The following is a 19,504-nucleotide window of genomic DNA, read 5'->3' on the forward strand; positions in this document are numbered from 1 at the left end:
AGAAGCTTCTTCTGTGTTCTACTATGGTGCTTTTAGTGTCTCCGCATACCGCAGCACGCGACATAGCTTTGCAGACGATAAATGTAACAGTCTCAGAGAGAAAAGCGGCCAATGTGACGATCTGGCTTTAAGTCGATTCGATAACAAATGACGAAAACCGACGGATTTCTCAGGTTTTTACTACATATGAACACTTTTCACATTCTCCCGTGCAACGCGGCTGCTAGTCCTCCATTCATGCAAAATCGTAAGGTTCCACCTCATGTCCAAGGCACCAAAGCCGGCTAAAAATCAATAATCGATAACCAAAACTTGAATTGTACTACTTCTTACTGGATATTACTTCAACTTAGAAGCTTCTTCTGTGTTCTACTATGGTACTTTTAGTGTTTCCGCATACTGCAGCTCGCGACATAGCTTTGCAGACGATAAGTGTAACCGTTTCAGAGAGAAGAGCGGGGAATGTGACGATCTGGCTTTAAGTCGATTCGATAACAAATGACGAAGACGGACGGATTTCTCAGGTTTTTACTCCATATGAACACTTTTCACATTCTCCCGTGCAACGCGGCTGCTAGTCCTCCTTTCATGCAAAATCTTAAGGTCCTAGGTCATGTCCAAGCCACCAAAGCCGGCTAAAAAGTGAATAATCGACAACTAAAACTTGAATTGTACTACTTCTTACTGGGTATTACTTCAACTTAGAAGCTTCTTCTGTGTTCTACTATGGTGCTTTTAGTGTTTCCGCATACTGCAGTACGCGACATAGCTTTGCAGACGATAAATGTAACCGTTTCAGAGAGAAGAGCGGGGAATGTGACGATCTGGCTTTAAGTCGATTCGATACCAAATGACGAAAACGGACGGATTTCTCAGGTTTTAACTACATATGAACACTTTTCACATTCTCCCGTGCAACGCGAATGCTAGTCCTCCTTTCATGCAAAATCCCTAAGGTCCTAGGTCATATCCAAGCCACCAAAGCCGGCTAAAAAGTGAATAATCGATAATTATAACTTGAGTTGTACTACTTCTTACTGGCTATTACTTCAACTTAGAAGCTTCTTCTGTGTTCTACTATGGTGCTTTTAGTGTCTCCGCATACCGCAGCACGCGACATAGCTTTGCAGACGATAAATGTAACCGTCTCAGAGAGGAAAAGCAGCCAATGTGACGATCTGGCTTTAAGTCGATTCGATAAAAAATGACGAAAACGGACGGATTTCTCAGGTTTTTACTACATATGAACCCTTTTCATATTCTCCCGTGCAACGCGGCTGCTAGTCCTCCATTCATGCAAAATCTTAAGGTTCAACCTCATGTCCAAGGCACCAAAGCCGGCTAAAAATCAATAATCGATAACCTAAACTTGAATTGTACTACTACACTAGATCGCGTGTTTCAACTTAGAAGCTTCTTCTGTTTTCTACTATGGTGCTTTTAGTGTCTCCGCATATTGCAGCACGCGACATAGCTTTGCAGACGATAAATGTAACAGTCTCAGAGAGAAAAGCGGCCAATGTGACGATCTGGCTTTAAGTCGATTCGATAACAAATGACGATAACGGACGGATTTCTCAGGTTTTTACTACATATGTACCCTTTTCACATTCTCCCGTGCAAGGCGGCTGCAAGTATTTCTTTCATGCAAATCTTAAGGTCCTAGGTCGTGTCCAAGCCATCAAAGCCGGCTAAAAAGTGAATAATCGACAACTAAAAACTTGAATTGTACTACTTCTTACTGGCTATTACTTCAACTTGGAAGCTTCTTCTGTGTTTCTACTACGGTGCTTTTAGTGTCTCCGCATACCGCAGCACGCGACATAGCTTTGCAGACGATAAGTGTAACCGTTTCAGAGAGAAGAGCGGCCAATGTGACGATCTGGCGTTAAGTCGATTCGATAACAAATGACGAAAACGGACGGATTTCTCAGGGTTTTTACTACATATGAACACTTTTCACATTCTCCCGTGCAACGCGGCTGCCAGTCCTCCTTTCATGCAAAATCTTAACGTCCTAGGTCATGTCCAAGCCACCAAAGCCGGCTAAAAAGTGAATAATCGACAACTAAAACTTGAATTGTACTACTTCTTACTGGCTATTGCTTCAACTTAGAAGCTTCTTCTGTGTTCTACTATGGTGCTTTTAGTGTCTCCGCATACCGCAGCACGCGACATAGCTTTGCAGACGATAAATGTAACAGTCCTCAGAGAAAAGCGGCCAATGTGACGATCTAGCTTTAAGTCGATTCGATAACAAATGACGAAAACCGACGGATTTCTCAGGTTTTTACTACATATGAACACTTTTCGCATTCTCCCGTGCAACGGGGCTGCTAGTCCTCCTTTCATGCAAAATCTTAAGGTTCCACCTCATGTCCAAGGCACCAAAGCCCGCTAATAATCAATAATCGATAACCAAAACTTGAATTGTACTACTTCTTACTGGCTATTGCTTCAACTTAGAAGCTTCTTCTGTGTTCTACTATGGTGCTTTTAGTGTCTCCGCATACCGCAGCACGCGACATAGCTTTGCAGACGATCAATGTAACCGTCTCAGAGAGAAAAGCAGCCAATGTGACGATCTGGCTTTAAGTCGATTCGATAAAAAATGACGAAAACGGACGGATTTCTCAGGTTTTTACTACATATGAACCCTTTTCATATTCTCCCGTGCAACGCGGCTGCTAGTCCTCCATTCATGCAAAATCTTAAGGTTCCACCTCATGTCCAAGGAACCAAAGCCGGCTAAAAATCAATAATCGATAACCTAAACTTGAATTGTACTACTTCTTACTGGCTATTGCTTCAACTTAGAAGCTTATTCTGTTTTCTACTATGGTGCTTTTAGTGTCTCCGCATATTGCAGCACGCGACATAGCTTTGCAGACGATAAATGTAACAGTCTCAGAGAGAAAAGCGGCCAATGTGACGATCTGGCTTTAAGTCGATTCGATACCAAATGACGAAAACGGACGGATTTCTCAGGTTTTAACTACATATGAACACTTTTCACATTCTCCCGTGCAACGCGAATGCTAGTCCTCCTTTCATGCAAAATCCTAAGGTCCTAGGTCATATCCAAGCCACCAAAGCCGGCTAAAAAGTGAATAATCGATAATTATAACTTGAATTGTACTACTTCTTACTGGCTATTACTTCAACTTAGAAGCTTCTTCTGTGTTCTACTATGGTGCATTTAGTATCTCCGCAGACCGCAGCACGCGAAATAGCTTTGCACACGATAAATGTAACCGTTTCAGAGAGAAGAGCGGCCAATGTGACGATCTGGCTTTAAGTCGATTCGATAACAAATGACGAAAACGGACGGATTTCTCAGGTTTTTACTGCATATGAAAACTTTTCACATTCTCCCGTGCAACGCGGCTGCTAGTCCTCCTTATATGCGAAATCTGAAGGTCCCAGGTCATGTCCAAGCCACCACAACCGGCTAAAAATCAATAATCGATAAACAAAACTTGAATTGTACTGCTTCTTACTGACTATTGCTTCAACTTAGGAGCTTCTTATGTGTTCTACTATGGTGCTTTTAGTGTCTCCACATAACGAAGCACGCGACATAGCTTTGCAGACGATAAATGTAACCGTCTCAGAGAGAAGAGCGGCCTACGTGACGAACTGGCTTTAAGTCGATTCGATAACAAATGACGAAAACGGACGGATTTCTCAGGTTTTTACTACATATGAACACTTTTCACATTCTCCCGTGCAACGCGGCTGCCAGTCCTCCTTTCATGCAAAATCTTAACGTCCTAGGTCATGTCCAAGCCACCAAAGCCGGCTAAAAAGTGAATAATCGACAACTAAAACTTGAATTGTACTACTTCTTACTGGCTATTGCTTCAACTTAGAAGCTTCTTCTGTGTTCTACTATGGTGCTTTTAGTGTCTCCGCATACCGCAGCACGCGACATAGCTTTGCAGACGATAAATGTAACAGTCTCAGAGAGAAAAGCGGCCAATGTGACGATCTGGCTTTAAGTCGATTCGATAACAAATGACGAAAACCGACGGATTTCTCAGGTTTTTACTACATATGAACACTTTTCACATTCTCCCGTGCAACGCGGCTGCTAGTCCTCCATTCATGCAAAATCGTAAGGTTCCACCTCATGTCCAAGGCACCAAAGCCGGCTAAAAATCAATAATCGATAACCAAAACTTGAATTGTACTACTTCTTACTGGATATTACTTCAACTTAGAAGCTTCTTCTGTGTTCTACTATGGTGCTTTTAGTGTTTCCGCATACTGCAGCTCGCGACATAGCTTTGCAGACGATAAGTGTAACCGTTTCAGAGAGAAGAGCGGGGAATGTGACGATCTGGCTTTAAGTCGATTCGATAACAAATGACGAAAACGGACGGATTTCTCAGGTTTTTACTACATATGAACACTTTTCACATTCTCCCTTGCAACGCAGCTGATAGTCCTCCTTTCATGCAAAATCTTAAGGTCCTAGGTCATGTCCAAGCCACCAAAGCCGGCTAAAAAGTGAATAATCGACAACTAAAACTTGAATTGTACTACTTCTTACTGGCTGTTGCTTCAACTTAGAATCTTGTTCTGTGTTCTACTATGGTGCTTTTAGTGTCTCCGCATACCGCAGCACGCGACACAGCTTTGCAGACGATAAATGTAACCGTCTCAGAGAGAAAAGCGGCCAATGTGACGATCTGGCTTTAAGTCGATTCGATAACAAATGACGAAAACGGACGGATTTCTCAGGTTTTTACAACATATGAACACTTTTCACATTCTCCCGTGCAACGTGGCTGCTAGTCCTCCATTCATGCAAAATCTTAATGTTCCACCTCGTGTCCAAGGCACCAAAGCCGCCTAAAAATCAATAATCGATAACCAAAACTTGAATTGTACTGCTTATTACTGGCTATTGCTTCAACTTAGAAGCTTCTTCTGTGTTCTACTATGGTGCTTTTAGTGTCTCCGCATACCGCAGCATTCGACATAGCTTTGCAGATGATAAATGTAACCGTCTCAGAGAGAAACGCAGCCAATGTGACGATCTGGCTTTAAGTCGATTCGATAACAAATGACGAAAACGGACGGATTTCTCAGGTTTTCACTACATATGAACCCTTTTCACATTCTCCCGTTCAACGCGGCTGCTAGTCCTCCTTTCATGCAAAATCTTAAGGTCATCGGTCATGTCCAAACCACCAAAGCCGGCTAAAAAGTGAATAATCGACAACTAAAACTTGAATTGTACTACTTCTTACTGGCTATTACTTCAACTTAGAAGCTTCTTCTGTGTTCTACTATGGTGCTTGTAGTGTCTCGGCATACCGCAGCACGCGACATAGCTTTGCAGACGATAAATGTAACCGTCTCAGAAAGAAAAGCAGCCGATGTGACGATCTGGCATTAAGACCATTCGATAACTAATGACGAAAACGGACGGATTTCTCAGGTTTTCACTACATATGAACCCTTTTCACATTTTTCCCGTTCAACGGGGCTGCTAGTCCTCCTTTCATGCAAAATCTTAAGGTCCTAGGTCATGTCCAAGCCACCACAGCCGGCTAATAAGTGAATAATCGACAGATAAAACTTGAATTGTAATACTTCTTACTGGCTATTACTTCTACTTAGAATCTTGTTGTGTGTTCTACTATGGTGCTTTTAGTGTTTCCGCATACCGCAGCACGCGACATAGCTTTGAAAACTATAAATGTAACCGTTTCAGAGAGAAGAGCGGCCAATGTGACGATCTGGCTTTAAGTCGATTCGAAAACAAATGACGAAAACGGACGGATTTCTCAGGTTTTTACTACATATGAACCCTTTTCGCATTCTCCCGTGCAACGGGGCTGCTAGTCCTCCTTTCATGCAAAATCTTAAGGTTCCACCTCATGTCCAAGGCACCAAAGCCCGCTAAAAATCAATAATCGATAACCAAATCTTGAATTGTACTGCTTATTACTGGCTATTGCTTCAACTTAGAAGCTTCTTCTGTGTTCTACTATGGTGCTTTTAGTGTCTCCGCATACCGCAGCACGCGACATAGCTTTGCAGACGATAAATGTAACCGTCTCAGAGAGAAAAGCGGCCAATGTGACGATCTGGCTTTAAGTCGATTCGATAAAAAATGACGAAAACGGACGGATTTCTCAGGTTTTTACTACATATGAACCCTTTTTATATTCTCCCGTGCAACGCGGCTGCTAGTCCTCCATTCATGCAAAATCTTAAGGTTCCACCTCATGTCCAAGGCACCAAAGCCGGCTAAAAATCAATAATCGATAACCTAAACTTGAATTGTACTACTTCTTACTGGCTATTGCTTCAACATAGAAGCTTCTTCTGTTTTCTACTATGGTGCTTTTAGTGTCTCCGCATATTGCAGCAGGCGACATAGCTTTGCAGACGATAAATGTAACCGTCTCAGAGAGAAGAGCGTCCAATGTGACGATTTGGCTTTAAGCCGATTCGATAACATATGACGTAACGGACGGATTTCTCAGGTTTTTACTACATATGAACACTTTTCACATCTCCCGTGCAACGGGAATGCTAGTCCTCCTTTCGTGCAAATTCTTAAGGTCCTAGGTCATGTCCAAGCCACCAATGCCGGCTAAATTGGATAATCGACAAGTAAAACTTGAATTGTACTACTTCTTACTGGCTATTACTTCAACTTAGAAGCATCTTCTGTGTTCTACTATGGTGCTTTTAGTGTCTCCGCATACCGCAGCACGCGACATAGCTTTGCACACGATAAATGTAACCGTTTGAGAGAGAAGAGCGGCCAATGTGACGATCTGGCTTTAAGTCGATTCGATAACAAATGACGAAAACGGACGGATTTCTCAGGTTTTTACTACATATGTACCCTTTTCACATTCTCCCGTGCAGGGCGGCTGCAAGTATTTCTTTCATGCAAATCTTAAGGTCCTAGGTCGTGTCCAAGCCACCAAAGCCGGCTAAAAAGTGAATAATCGACAACTAAAACTTGAATTGTACTACTTCTTACTGGCTATTACGTCAACTTGGAAGCTTCTTCTGTGTTCTACTACGGTGCTTTTAGTGTCTCCGCATACCGCAGCACGCGACATAGCTTTGCAGACGATAAATGTAACCGTCCCAGAGAGAAAAGCGGCCAATGTGACGATCTGGCTTTAAGTCGATTCGGTAACAAATGACTAAAACGGACGGATTTCTCAGGTTTTTACTACATATGAACACTTTTCACATTCTACCATGCAACGCATCTGCTAGTCCTCTTTCATGCAAAATCTTAAGGTCCTAGGTCATGTCCAAGCCACCAAAGCCGGCTAAAAAGTGAATAATTGACAACTAAATCTTAAATTGTACTACTTCTTACTGGCTATTACTTCGACATAGAAGCTTCTTCTGTGTTCTACTATGGTGCTTTTAGTGTTACCGCATACCGCAGCACGCGACATAGCTTTGCAGACTATAAGTGTAACCGTTTCAGAGAGAAGAGCGGCCAATGTGACGATCTGGCTTTAAGTCGATTCGATAACAAATGACGAAAACGGACGGATTTCTCAGGTTTTTACTACATATGAACACTTTTCACATTCTCCCGTGCAACGCGGCTGCCAGTCCTCCTTTCATGCAAAATCTTAACGTCCTAGGTCATGTCCAAGCCACCAAAGCCGGCTAAAAAGTGAATAATCGACAACTAAAACTTGAATTGTACTACTTCTTACTGGCTATTGCTTCAACTTAGAAGCTTCTTCTGTGTTCTACTATGGTGCTTTTAGTGTCTCCGCATACCGCAGCACGCGACATAGCTTTGCAGACGATAAATGTAACAGTCTCAGAGAGAAAAGCGGCCAATGTGACGATCTGGCTTTAAGTCGATTCGATAACAAATGACGAAAACCGACGGATTTCTCTGGTTTTTACTACATATGAATACTTTTCACATTCTCCCGTGCAACGCGGCTGCTAGTCCTAATTTCATGCAAAATCGTAAGGTTCCACCTCATGTCCAAGGCACCAAAGCCGGCTAAAAATCAATAATCGATAACCAAAACTTGAATTGTACTGCTTCTTACTGACTATTGCTTCAACTTAGAAGCTTCTTATGTGTTCTACTATGGTGCTTTTAGTGTCTCCACATAACGCAGCACGCGACATAGCTTTGCAGACGATAAATGTAACCGTCTCAGAGAGAAGAGTGGCCTACGTGACGATCTGGCTTTAAGTCGATTCGATAACAAATGACGAAAACGGACGGATTTCTCAGGTTTTTACTACATATGAACACTTTTCACATTCTCCCGTGCAACGCAGCTGATAGTCCTCCTTTCATGCAAAATCTTAAGGTCCTAGGTCATGTCCAAGCCACCAAAGCCGGCTAAAAGGTGAATAATCGACAACTAAAACTTGAATTGAACTACTTCTTACTGGCTGTTGCTTCAACTTAGAATCTTGTTCTGTGTTCTACTATGGTGCTTTTAGTGTCTCCACATAACGCAGCACGCGACATAGCTTTGCAGACGATAAATGTAACCGTCTCAGAGAGAGAAGCGGCCAATGTGACGATCTGGCTTTAAGTCGATTCGATAACAAATGACGAAAATGGACGGATTTCTCCGGTTTTTACTCCATATGAACACTTTTCACATTCTCCCGTGCAACGCGGCTGCTAGTCCTCCTTTCATGCAAAATCTTAAGGTCCTAGGTCATGTCCAAGCCACCAAAGCCGGCTAAAAAGTGAATAATCGGCAACTAAAACTTGAATTGTACTACTTCTTACTGGGTATTACTTCAACATAGAAGCTTCTTCTGTGTTCTACTATGGTGCTTTTAGTGTTTCCGCATACTGCAGCACGCGACATAGCTTTGCAGACGATAAATGTAACCGTTTCAGATAGAAGAGCGGCCAATGTGACGATCTGGTTTTAAGTCGATTCGATAACAAATGACGAAAACGGACGTATTTCTCTGGTTTTTACTGCATATGATAACTTTTAACATTCTCCCGTGCAACGCGGCTGCTAGTCCTCCTTTCATGCAAAATCGTAAGGTCCTACGTCATTTCCAAGAGACCAAAGCCATCTAAAAATCAATAATCGATAAACAAAACTTGAATAGTACTGCTTCTTACTGACTATTGCTTCAACTTAGAAGCTTCTTCTGTGTTCTACTATGGTGCTTTTAGTGTCTCCGCATATCGCAGCACGCGACATAGCTTTGCACACGATAAATGTAACCGTTTGAGAGAGAAGAGCGGCAAATGTGACGATCTGGGTTTAAGTCGATTCGATAACAAATGACGAAAACGGACGGATTTCTCAGGTTTTCACTACATATGAACCCTTTCACATTCTCCCGTTCAACGCGGCTGCTAGTCCTCCTTTCATGCAAAATCTTAAGGTCATCGGTCATGTCCAAACCACCAAAGCCGGCTAAAAAGTGAATAATCGACAACTAAAACTTGAATTGTACTACTTCTTACTGGCTATTACTTCAACTTAGAAGCTTCTTCTGTGTTCTACTATGGTGCTTGTAGTGTCTCCGCATACCGCAGCACGCGATATAGCTTTGCAGACGATAAATGTAACCGTCTCAGAAAGAAAAGCAGCCAATGTGACGATCTGGCATTAAGACCATTCGATAACTAATGACGAAAACGGACGGATTTCTCAGGTTTTCACTGCATATGAACCCTTTTCACATTTTTCCCGTTCAACGGGGCTGCTAGTCCTCCTTTCATGCAAAATCTTAAGGTCCTAGGTCATGTCCAAGCCACCACAGCCGGCTAATAAGTGAATAATCGACAGATAAAACTTGAATTGTAATACTTCTTACTGGCTATTACTTCTACTTAGAATCTTGTTGTGTGTCCTACTATGGTGCTTTTAGTGTTTCCGCATACCGCAGGACGCGACATAGCTTTGCAAACTATAAATGTAACCGTTTCAGAGAGAAGAGCGGCCAATGTGACTATCTGGCTTTAAGTCGATTCGATAACAAATGACGAAAACGGACGGATTTCTCAGGTTTTCACTACATATGAACCCTTTTCACATTCTCCCGTGCAACGCGACTGCTAGTCCTCCATTCATGCAAAATCTTAATGTTCCACCTCGTGTCCAAGTCACCAAAGCCGCCTAAAAATCAATAATCGATAACCAAAACTTGAATTGTACTGCTTCTTACTGGCTATTGCTTCAACTTATAAGCTTCTTCTGTGTTCTACTATGGTGCTTTTAGTGTCTCCGCATACCGCAGCACGCGACATAGCTTTGCACACTATAAATGTAACCGTTTCAGAGAGAAGAGCGGCCAATGTGACGATCTGGCTTTAAGTCGATTCGATAAAAAATGACGAAAACGGACGGATTTCTCAGGTTTTTACTACATATGAAACCTTTTCGCATTCTCCCGTGCAACGGGGCTGCTAGTCATCCTTTCATTCAAAATCTTAAGGTTCCACCTCATGTCCAAGGCACCAAAGCCCGCTAAAAATCAATAATCGATAACCAAAACTTGAATTGTACTGCTTATTACTGGCTATTGCTTCAACTTAGAAGCTTCTTCTGTGTTCTACTATGGTGCTTTTAGTGTCTCCGCATACCGCAGCACGCGACATAGCTTTGCAGACGATAAATGTAACCGTCTCAGAGAGAAAAGCAGCCAATGTGACGATCTGGCTTTAAATCGATTCGATAAAAAATGTCGAAAACGGACGGATTTCTCAGGTTTTTACTACATATGAACCCCTTTCATATTCTCCCGTGCAACGCGGCTGCTAGTCCTCCATTCATGCAAAATCTTAAGGTTCCACCTCATGTCCAAGGCACCAAAGCCGGCTAAAAATCAATAATCGATAAGCAAAACTTGAATTGTACTACTTCTTACTGGCTATTGCTTCAACTTAGAAGCTTCTTCTGTTTTCTACTATGGTGCTTTTAGTTTCTCCGCATATTGCAGCAGGCGACATAGCTTTGCAGACGATAAATGTAACCGACTCAGAGAGAAGAGCGGCCAATGTGCCGATCTGGCTTTAAGCCGATTCGATAACAAATGACGAAAACGGACGGATTTCTCAGGTTTTCACTACATATGAACCCTTTTCACATTCTCCCGTTCAACGCGGCTGCTAGTCCTCCTTTCATGCAAAATCTTAAGGTCATCGGTCATGTCCAAACCACCAAAGCCGGCTAAAAAGTGAATAATCGACAACTACAACTTGAATTATACTACTTCTTACTGGCTATTACTTCAACTTAGAAGCTTCTTCTGTGTTCTACTATGGTGCTTTTAGTGTCTCCGCATACCGCAGCACGCGACATAGCTTTGCAGACGATAAATGTAACCGTCTCAGAGAGAAAAGCAGCCAATGTGACGATCTGGCATTAAGACCATTCGATAACTAATGACGAAAACGGACGGATTTCTCAGGTTTTCACTACATATGAACCCTTTTCACATTTTTCCCGTTCAACGGGGCTGCTAGTCCTCCTTTCATGCAAAATCTTAAGGTCCTAGGTCATGTCCAAGCCACCACAGCCGGCTAATAAGTGAATAATCGACAGATAAAACTTGAATTGTAATACTTCTTACTGGTTATTACTTCAATTTAGAATCTTGTTGTGTGTTCTACTATGGTGCTTTTAGTGTTTCCGCATACCGCAGCACGCGACATAGCTTTGCAAACTATAAATGTAACCGTTTCAGAGAGAAGAGCGGCCAATGTGACTATCTGGCTTTAAGTCGATTCGATAACAAATGACGAAAACGGACGGATTTCTCAGGTTTTTACTACATATGAACCCTTTTCACATTCTCCCGTGCAACGCGGCTGCTAGTCCTCCTTTCATGCAAAATCTTAAGGTCATAGGTCATGTCCAAACCACCAAAGCCGGCTAAAAAGTGAATAATCGACAACTAAAACTTGAATTGTACTACTTCTTACTGGCTATTACTTCAACTTAGAAGCTTCTTCTGTGTTCTACTATAGTGCTTTTAGTGTTTCCGCATACCGCAGCACGCGACATAGCTTTGCAGACGATAAATGTAACCGTTTCAGAGAGAAGAGCGAACAATGTGACGCTCTGACTTTAAGTCGATTCGATAACAAATGACGAAAACGGACGGATTTCTCAGGTTTTTACTACATATGAACCCTTTTCATATTCTCCCGTGCAACGCGGCTGCTGGTCCTCCTTTTATGCGAAATCTTAAGGTCCCAGGTCATGTCCAAGCCACCACAACCGGCTAAAAATCAATAATCGGTAACCAAAACTTGAATTTTACTGCTTCTTACTGACTATTGCTTCAACTTAGAAGCTTCTTATGTGTTTTACTATGGTGCTTTTAGTGTCTCCGCAAACCGCAGCACGCGACATAGCTTTGCAGACGATAAATGTAACCGTCTCAGAGAGAAAATCGGCCGATGTGACGATCTGGCTCTAAGTCGATTCGATAACAAATGAAGAAAACGGACGGATTTCTCAGGTTTTTACTACATATGAACCATTTTCGCATTCTCCCGTGCAACGGGGCTGCTAGTCCTCCTTTCATGCAAAATCTTAAGGTCCTAGGTCATGTCCAAGCCACCAAAGCCGGCTAAAAAGTGAATAATCGACAACTGAAACTTGAATTGTATTACTTCTTACTGGCTATTGCTCAACTTAGAAGCTTCTTCTGTGTGCTACTATGGTGCTTTTAGTGTCTCCCCATACCGCAGCACGCGACATAGCTTTGCAGACGATAAATGTAACCGTCTCAGAGAGAAAAGCGGCCAATGTGACGATCTGGCTTTAAGTCGATTCGATAACAAATGACGAAAACGGACGGATTTCTCAGGTTTTTACAACATATGAACACTTTTCACATTCTCCCGTGCAACACGGCTGCCAGTCCTCCTTTCATGCAAAATCTTTAGGTCCTAGGTCATGTCCAATCCACCAAAGCCGGCTAAAAAGTAAATAATCGACAATTAAAACTTGAATTCTACTACTTCTTACTGGCTATTGCTTTAACTTCGAAGCTTGTTATGTGTTTTACTATGGTGCTTTTAGTGTCTGCGCAAACCGCAGCACGCGACATAGCTTTGCAGACGATAAATGTAACCGTCTCAGAGAGAAAATCGGCCGATGTGACGATCTGGCTCTAAGTCGATTCGATAAAAACTGACGAAAACGGACGGATTTCTCAGGTTTTTACTACATATGAACCCTTTTCATATTCTCCCGTGCAACGCGGCTGCTAGTCCTCCATTCATGCAAAATCTTAAGGTTCCACCTCATGTCCAAGGCACCAAAGCCGGCTAAAAATCAATAATCGATAACCTAAACTTGAATTGTACTACTTCTTACTGGCTATTGCTTCAACTTAGAAGCTTCTTCTGTTTTCTACTATGGTGCTTTTAGTGTCTCCGCATATTGCAGCAGGCGACATAGCTTTGCAGACGATAAATGTAACCGTCTCAGAGAGAAGAGCGTCCAATGTGACGATTTGGCTTTAAGCCGATTCGATAACATATGACGTAACGAACGGATTTCTCAGGTTTTTACTACATATGAACACTTTTCACATCTCCCGTGCAACGGGAATGCTAGTCCTCCTTTCGTGCAAATTCTTAAGGTCCTAGGTCATGTCCAAGCCACCAATGCCGGCTAAATTGGATAATCGACAAGTAAAACTTGAATTGTACTACTTCTTACTGGCTATTACTTCAACTTAGAAGCTTCTTCTGTGTTCTACTATGGTGCTTTTAGTGTCTCCGCATACCGCAGCACGCGACATAGCTTTGCACACGATAAATGTAACCGTTTGAGAGAGAAGAGCGGCCAATGTGACGATCTGGCTTTAAGTCGATTCGATAACAAATGACGAAAACGGACGGATTTCTCAGGTTTTTACTACATATGTACCCTTTTCACATTCTCCCGTGCAAGGCGGCTGCAAGTATTTCTTTCATGCAAATCTTAAGGTCCTAGGTCGTGTCCAAGCCACCAAAGCCGGCTAAAAAGTGAATAATCGACAACTAAAACTTGAATTGTACTACTTCTTACTGGCTATTACGTCAACTTGGAAGCTTCTTCTGTGTTCTACTACGGTGCTTTTAGTGTCTCCGCATACCGCAGCACGCGACATAGCTTTGCAGACGATAAATGTAACCGTCTCAGAGAGAAAAGCGGCCTATGTGACGATCTGGCTTTAAGTCGATTCGGTAACAAATGACGAAAACGGACGGATTTCTCAGGTTTTTACTACATATGAACACTTTTCACATTCTCCCATGCAACGCATCTGCTAGTCCTCTTTCATGCAAAATCTTAAGGTCCTAGGTCATGTCCAAGCCACCAAAGCCTGCTAAAAAGTGAATAATTGACAACTAAATCTTAAATTGTACTACTTCTTACTGGCTATTACTTCGACATAGAAGCTTCTTCTGTGTTCTACTATGGTGCTTTTAGTGTTACCGCATACCGCAGCACGCGACATAGCTTTGCAGACTATAAGTGTAACCGTTTCAGAGAGAAGAGCGGCCAATGTGACGATCTGGCTTTAAGTCGATTCGATAACAAATAACGAAAACGGACGGATTTCTCAGGTTTTTACTACATATGAACACTTTTCACATTCTCCCGTGCAACGCGGCTGCCAGTCCTCCTTTCATGCAAAATCTTAACGTCCTAGGTCATGTCCAAGCCACCAAAGCCGGCTAAAAAGTGAATAATCGACAACTAAAACTTGAATTGTACTACTTCTTACTGGCTATTGCTTCAACTTAGAAGCTTCTTCTGTGTTCTACTATGGTGCTTTTAGTGTCTCCGCATACCGCAGCACGCGACATAGCTTTGCAGACGATAAATGTAACAGTCTCAGAGAGAAAAGCGGCCAATGTGACGATCTGGCTTTAAGTCGATTCGATAACAAATGACGAAAACCGACGGATTTCTCAGGTTTTTACTACATATGAATACTTTTCACATTCTCCCGTGCAACGCGGCTGCTAGTCCTAATTTCATGCAAAATCGTAAGGTACCACCTGATGTCCAAGGCACCAAAGCCGGCTAAAAATCAATAATCGATAACCAAAACTTGAATTGTACTGCTTCTTACTGACTATTGCTTCAACTTAGAAGCTTCTTATGTGTTCTACTATGGTGCTTTTAGTGTCTCCACATAACGCAGCACGCGACATAGCTTTGCAGACGATAAATGTAACCGTCTCAGAGAGAAGAGTGGCCTACGTGACGATCTGGCTTTAAGTCGATTCGATAACAAATGACGAAAACGGACGGATTTCTCAGGTTTTTACTACATATGAACACTTTTCACATTCTCCCGTGCAACGCAGCTGATAGTCCTCCTTTCATGCAAAATCTTAAGGTCCTAGGTCATGTCCAAGCCACCAAAGCCGGCTAAAAGGTGAATAATCGACAACTAAAACTTGAATTGTACTACTTCTTACTGGCTGTTGCTTCAACTTAGAATCTTGTTCTGTGTTCTACTATGGTGCTTTTAGTGTCTCTGCATACCGCAGCACGCGACATAGCTTTGCAGACGATAAATGTAACCGTCTCAGAGAGAAAAGCGGCCGATGTGACGATCTGGCTTTAAGTCGATACGATAACAAATGACGAAAACGGACGGATTTCTCAGGTTTTTACAACATATGAACACTTTTCACATTCTCCCGTGCAACGTGGCTGCTAGTCCTCCATTCATGCAAAATCTTAATGTTCCACCTCGTGTCCAAGGCACCAAAGCCGCCTAAAAATCAATAATCGATAACCAAAACTTGAATTGTACTGCTTATTACTGGCTATTGCTTCAACTTAGAATCTTGTTCTGTGTTCTACTATGGTGCTTTTAGTGTCTCCGCATACCGCAGCACGCGACATAGCTTTGCAGACGATAAATGTAACCGTCTCAGAGAGAGAAGCGGCCAATGTGACGATCTGGCTTTAAGTCGATTCGATAACAAATGACGAAAACGGACGGATTTCTCCGGTTTTTACTCCATATGAACACTTTTCACATTCTCCCGTGCAACGCGGCTGCTAGTCCTCCTTTCATGCAAAATCTTAAGGTCCTAGGTCATGTCCAAGCCAAAAAAGCCGGCTAAAAAGTGAATAATCGGCAACTAAAACTTGAATTGTACTACTTCTTACTGGGTATTACTTCAACATAGAAGCTTCTTCTGTGTTCTACTATGGTGCTTTTAGTGTTTCCGCATACTGCAGCACGCGACATAGCTTTGCAGACGATAAATGTAACCGTTTCAGATAGAAGAGCGACCAATGTGACGATCTGGCTTTAAGTCGATTCGATAACAAATGACGAAAACGGACGTATTTCTCTGGTTTTTACTGCATATGATAACTTTTAACATTCTCCCGTGCAACGCGGCTGCTAGTCCTCCTTTCATGCAAAATCGTAAGGTCCTAGGTCATTTCCAAGAGACCAAAGCCATCTTAAAATCAATAATCGATAAACAAAACTTGAATAGTACTGCTTCTTACTGACTATTGCTTCAACTTAGAAGCTTCTTCTGTGTTCTACTATGGTGCTTTTAGTGTCTCCGCATACCGCAGCACGCGACATAGCTTTGCACACGATAAATGTAACCGTTTGAGAGAGAAGAGCGGCCAATGTGACTATCTGGCTTTAAGTCGATTCGATAACAAATGACGAAAACGGACGGATTTCTCAGGTTTTCACTACATATGAACCCTTTTCACATTCTCCCGTGCAACGCGACTGCTAGTCCTCCATTCATGCAAAATCTTAATGTTCCACCTCGTGTCCAAGTCACCAAAGCCGCCTAAAAATCAATAATCGATAACCAAATCTTGAATTGTACTGCTTCTTACTGGCTATTGCTTCAACTTATAAGCTTCTTCTGTGTTCTACTATGGTGCTTTTAGTGTCTCCGCATACCGCAGCACGCGACATAGCTTTGCACACTATAAATGTAACCGTTTCAGAGAGAAGAGCGGCCAATGTGACGATCTGGCTTTAAGTCGATTCGATAAAAAATGACGAAAACGGACGGATTTCTCAGGTTTTTACTACATATGAAACCTTTTCGCATTCTCCCGTGCAACGGGGCTGCTAGTCATCCTTTCATTCAAAATCTTAAGGTTCCACCTCATGTCCAAGGCACCAAAGCCCGCTAAAAATCAATAATCGATAACCAAAACTTGAATTTTACTGCTTATTACTGGCTATTGCTTCAACTTAGAAGCTTCTTCTGTGTTCTACTATGGTGCTTTTAGTGTCTCCGCATACCGCAGCACGCGACATAGCTTTGCAGACGATAAATGTAACCGTCTCAGAGAGAAAAGCAGCCAATGTGACGATCTGGCTTTAAATCGATTCGATAAAAAATGTCGAAAACGGACGGATTTCTCAGGTTTTTACTACATATGAACCCCTTTCATATTCTCCCGTGCAACGCGGCTGCTAGTCCTCCATTCATGCAAAATCTTAAGGTTCCACCTCATGTCCAAGGCACCAAAGCCGGCTAAAAATCAATAATCGATAACCAAAACTTGAATTGTACTACTTCTTACTGGCTATTGCTTCAACTTAGAAGCTTCTTCTGTTTTCTACTATGGTGCTTTTAGTTTCTCCGCATATTGCAGCAGGCGACATAGCTTTGCAGACGATAAATGTAACCGACTCAGAGAGAAGAGCGGCCAATGTGCCGATCTGGCTTTAAGCCGATTCGATAACAAATGACGTAACGGACGGATTTTTCAGGTTTTTACTACATATGAACCCTTTTCACATTCTCCCGTTCAACGCGGCTGCTAGTCCTCCTTTCATGCAAAATCTTAAGGTCATCGGTCATGTCCAAACCACCAAAGCCGGCTAAAAAGTGAATAATCGACAACTAAAACTTGAATTATACTACTTCTTACTGGCTATTACTTCAACTTAGAAGCTTCTTCTGTGTTCTACTATGGTGCTTTTAGTGTCTCCGCATACCGCAGCACGCGACATAGCTTTGCAGACGATAAATGTAACCGTCTCAGAGAGAAAAGCAGCCAATGTGACGATCTGGCTTTATGTCGATTCGATAACAAATGACGAAAACGGACGGATTTCTCAGTTTTTTTTTAATATGAACACTTTTCACATTCTCCCGTGCAACACGACTGCAAGTCCTCCTTTCATGCAAAATCTTAAGGTCCTAGGTCATGTCCAAGCCACCAAAGCCGGCTAAAAACTGAATAATCGACAACTAAAACTTGAATTGTACTACTTCTTACTGGCTATTGCTTCAACTTAGTGGCTTCTTCTGTTTTCTACTATGGTGCTTTTAGTGTCTCCGCATACCGCAGCACGCGACATAGCATTGCAGACGATAAATGTAACCGTCTCAGAGAGAAAAGCGGCCAATGTGACGATCTAGCTTTAAGTCGCTTCTATAACAAATGACGAAAACAGACGGATTTCTCAGGTTTTTACTACATATGAACACTTTTCACATTCTCCCGTGCAACGCGGCTGCTAGTCCTCCTTTCATGCAAAATCTTAAGGTCCTTGGTCATGTCCAATACACCAAAGCCGGCTAAAAAGTGAATAATCGACAACTAAAATTTGAATTCTACTACTTCTTACTGGCTATTGCTTCAACTTAGAAGCTGCTTCTGTGTTCTACTATGGTGCTTTTAGTGACTCCGCATACCGCAGCACGCGACATAGCTTTGCAGACGATAAATGTAACCGTCTCAGAGAGAAGAGCGGCCTATGTGACGATCTGGCTTTAAGTCGATTCGATAACAAACGACGAAAACGGACGGATTTCTCAGGTTTTTACAATATATGAACACTTTCCACATTCTCTCGTGCAAAGGGGCTGCTAGTCCTCATTTCATGCAAAATCTTAGGGTCCTAGGGCATGTCCAAGCCACCAAAGCCGGCTCAAAAGTGAATAATCGACAACTATAACTTGAATTGTACTACTTCTTACTGGCTATTACTTCAACTTAGAAGCTTCTTCTGTGTTCTACTATAGTGCTTTTAGTGTTTCCGCATACCGCAGCACGCGACATAGCTTTGCAGACGATAAATGTAACCGTTTCAGAGAGAAGAGCGAACAATGTGACGCTCTGACTTTAAGTCGATTCGATAACAAATGACGAAAACGGACGGATTTCTCAGGTTTTTACTACATATGAACCCTTTTCATATTCTCCCGTGCAACGCGGCTGCTGGTCCTCCTTTTATGCGAAATCTGAAGGTCCCAGGTCATGTCCAAGCCACCACAACCGGCTAAAAATCAATAATCGGTAACCAAAACTTGAATTTTACTGCTTCTTACTGACTATTGCTTCAACTTAGAAGCTTCTTATGTGTTTTACTATGGTGCTTTTAGTGTCTCCGCAAACCGCAGCACGCGACATAGCTTTGCAGACGATAAATGTAACCGTCTCAGAGAGAAGAGCGGCCTATGTGACGATCTGGCTTTAAGTCGATTCGATAACAAACGACGAAAACGGACGGATTTCTCAGGTTT

The sequence above is a fragment of the Schistocerca gregaria genome, unplaced genomic scaffold (assembly GCF_023897955.1).
Source record: "Schistocerca gregaria isolate iqSchGreg1 unplaced genomic scaffold, iqSchGreg1.2 ptg000336l, whole genome shotgun sequence".
Lineage (NCBI taxonomy): Eukaryota > Metazoa > Arthropoda > Insecta > Orthoptera > Acrididae > Schistocerca > Schistocerca gregaria.